At 42.2% G+C, this 3,283-nt stretch overlaps 1 pseudogene; it reads right to left on the bottom strand.

The window, feature by feature from the left end:
- Window positions 1-601: 601 nt before the first annotated feature.
- Window positions 602-2,420, bottom strand: LOC140847102 (dual specificity protein phosphatase 12 pseudogene; annotated as a pseudogene).
- Window positions 2,421-3,283: the final 863 nt, after the last annotated feature.

Here is a 3,283-nt window from a genome sequence, read left to right as displayed (position 1 = left end):
TATACATATGTCACAAATCTTTTTTAATCTCCCTACTGATGGACATTTAGGTTGTCTCATTTTTCACTGTTCCATAAAATATATCAGTGTATGGGTCCTTGGACATACATATGAAGGAATGTATTTAAGAAACATTCTGGGTCAGTCATAGAGTAGGAGCATCAGCATTTGCCAAATTACACCAATTTACACTCCAGCTGGCCGTGATGCTCTCTGCTCTGTTCTCACCAAGATATGGCCAGAATTTGACATTTTTTTTGCCACTGTGAAGGGTGGGACTATACATTTCCCTGACAAGTAAAGAGGTGGTGCGTCTTTTCCATCTTTATTAAACCTGATCTCTTCTGGGAATTGCCTATTCTGGTCTTTTGTACAATTTGCTATAGGATTTTCTTTCTTACTCATTTCATTTAACTGGTGTGTATGTTCCAAGTACCTTCTCCTAGGTTGGCCATGTCTTTTGTTTATGGGGTTTTTGTCCTTGGTTTTAATTTCAATGTAACCAAATTTATCAATCTCTTATGATCTCTGCTATTTGTATCTTATCTAAGAAATCCTTCCCTCTCATGAAATCATTAAGATTTCCTTTTAATTTTTCTTTCCATAATTGTATAGTTTTGTTTTCCCCCTTTTCTTTTTCTATTTGGTTATTGCTGGGATATAGTAACACCTGATTTTTGTACCGCACTCTCGCATCCAAAAACCTTGCTAAATTATGTGATCCTAACATTTTGTCTTTAATTCTCTAGGACAGTCTATGTAGAAAAGTTTACTGTATGCAAGCACTATCATTTTAAAATTTATTTTTAACACTGTTAATTTTTAACCTTTAATATGTAAAATGTCGAACACAGAAGACAGTATGATGAATGAATCCCCTTGTTCCTAGCACCCAGCTTCAATTGGCCATTCTTGTTTTATCCTCTTTCCCCATAACATTTATTTTTCATTTGCTTTTCTGCCTGAATGTTTAAAAGCAAATCCCAGGTATCATGTTATTTCACCTATAAATGCTTCAATATGTATCCTGACAAAGAAAACTTGAAAAACATGACTAAAGTGTAATCACATACCCAACAAAATTAGTAATTCTAATATGCATTCCATTTTTAATTTTCTGTCTCAAAATACCTTTCTACATTTGGTTTGTTTAAATCATGTCCAAACAAGACTGTCACACTGCATTTGGTTTATGTATTTTCTTTCTTCAAACCATGCCATTTGTTGAAGAATTTGTCCAGGAGAATTTCCCACTTGGTGATTCTGCTGATTGTAGCTTCTTGGCGATTTGTTCCTGTAAACTGCCAGTTAAATCTAAAGGCTTGATTGGATTCTTTGGTTTTCTCACTCGTTTTTGCAGGAATACTTCATAGATACTTCTTGCATCCATCAGCTTGTTTCTTTCCCAGCTATTAAATGTCACAAGTTCATATTGCTTGTGATCCCAAAACTGGCAGCATTTTCACCTCATCCACTCTCTTCTTATGTATTTGAAAAGCAGGCATCATCCATCTACCGCATGAGCACTGTTCACCATACCAATCGAAAGAACCCAGCTTGGCATTGCATTTGGGGCAAAGAAGCTGTCCATCCATTACTCCCAACAAAGTGGATTCCATCCACTGTACAGGTTCAATGAAATAAGATGTACATTGAGCCTGATTCCCTGTGGTAAGCATGAAAGATGGTATTTTCTTGTGGGCAAAAGCTATAGGACCACTTCCTTCATTACGATACAAAATGCTTGAACTTTGAAATAGGGACCTCCTGCACTTTCTACATTGTAGAGAACCTCATCTTTCAATCCTTGTGAAAGGGTGGTTGGTTTAACAACAAAGAGTTCTTGAGGTAAGTTCTGCAATTCTGGATAATTTTCTGTAACTTTTGTAAACGGGGCTGCATATAAATTGCACTAGAGGTATCTACTTCATATCCCATTTCCTGGTATAATTTCAATTGCCACTCACACCCCCGCATTCATCTTTGCCTCTGGCTGATAGTCTGGAGGTTTTCACAGGCTTTTTCAAAGGTAAGTTGGTCCGTCTTCCTCACGAAAGTCGAGCCACTCCTGCACGACTGAATTAGAGACCAGCGCAGCAGCACCGCAGGGCCCTCGGCGCGGGCCTGGCCAATGGGGGCCCCGCGCCGGTCCGCGGCTGAGCACGTCGGTCTCGCGTTTGTCCGGCGCCGGCACGAAGACGCTCCGCGGACCCGCGACCCCAGCTGCCCTCTTGCGGTCGGGCCCCAGGTAGTCCACCGTCAGCACCGCCGGGACGCCCGCCCTCCCGCCGCGCTCCGGCTCCGCCGCCGCCGCCGCCGCTCCGCGCAGGGGCCCCCCGGGCCGCGCTGCCGGCATCCGCCCAGCGGAGCTCGCGCGGCGCCGGCAGCGCCCGCGGCTCCCGCAGCCGCGGCCCCGCCCCCAGCCTCCGACGGGGCGGCCCCGGGCCAGGCTGGCCCCGCACCCACGAGTTTGTTTTCCATTGTTAGTAACTAAAGTTTAACACAGTCTAAAAAGTCTACATTTTTATGCCTCTCCCTCACATTTTATGTTTTTCACGTCCTATTTTACAACTTTTTATACTGCATATCCCTTATCTAATTTTAATTAAAGCTAATTTTCCCTCTCTCATCTTCTAAAGTTCATACTCGCTTCATAAGCAATCATTCCCTTATCTTTACTATATATTCACCTTTTCTAGGGAGATCTTTATTTTCACATTTTCTTTTTACTAGTTAGTGCCTTTTGTTTTCAGCTTAAAGAAGTCTCTTTAATGTTTCTTATAAGGCCAGTTTAGTGGGGATAGACTTCTTTGCCTTTGTTTGTTTGGAAAACTCTCTCTCTCGCCTTCAATTCTGAGTGACAGCCTTGCCAGGGAGAGTGTTCTTGGTTGTAATTTTTCTCCCTTTCAGCATTTTGAATGTATCATGGCTTCTGGCACTCAAAGTTTCTGCTGGAAAATCCGCTGATAGTTTCATGGGGCACGGGGTGGTGGAGAGGGGAGAGTTGTCTCTTTCATGTACCAAGTGGTTTTCTCTTGCTGCTTTTAAGAGTCTTTATTTTTATCCTTTGACATTTTAATTGTAATGTGTCTTGTATCCCTTTCTTTGGGTTTACCTTATTTGGAACACTCTGCTTCTTGAACCCAGATGTCTGTTTCTTTCCCTAGGTTAAGAAATTTTCAGCCATTATTTCTTCAAATAATTTTTCTGGCCTTCTCTCTCTTTTCTCCTTCTGGGACCCCCATCATACCAAAGTTACTCTGCTTGACATCCTAGAGGTCCC

Source organism: Manis javanica, chromosome 1 (assembly GCF_040802235.1).
Source record: "Manis javanica isolate MJ-LG chromosome 1, MJ_LKY, whole genome shotgun sequence".
Lineage (NCBI taxonomy): Eukaryota > Metazoa > Chordata > Mammalia > Pholidota > Manidae > Manis > Manis javanica.
Note: the sequence above shows the minus strand (reverse complement) of the source record. Positions and strands in the feature narration are given on the sequence as shown.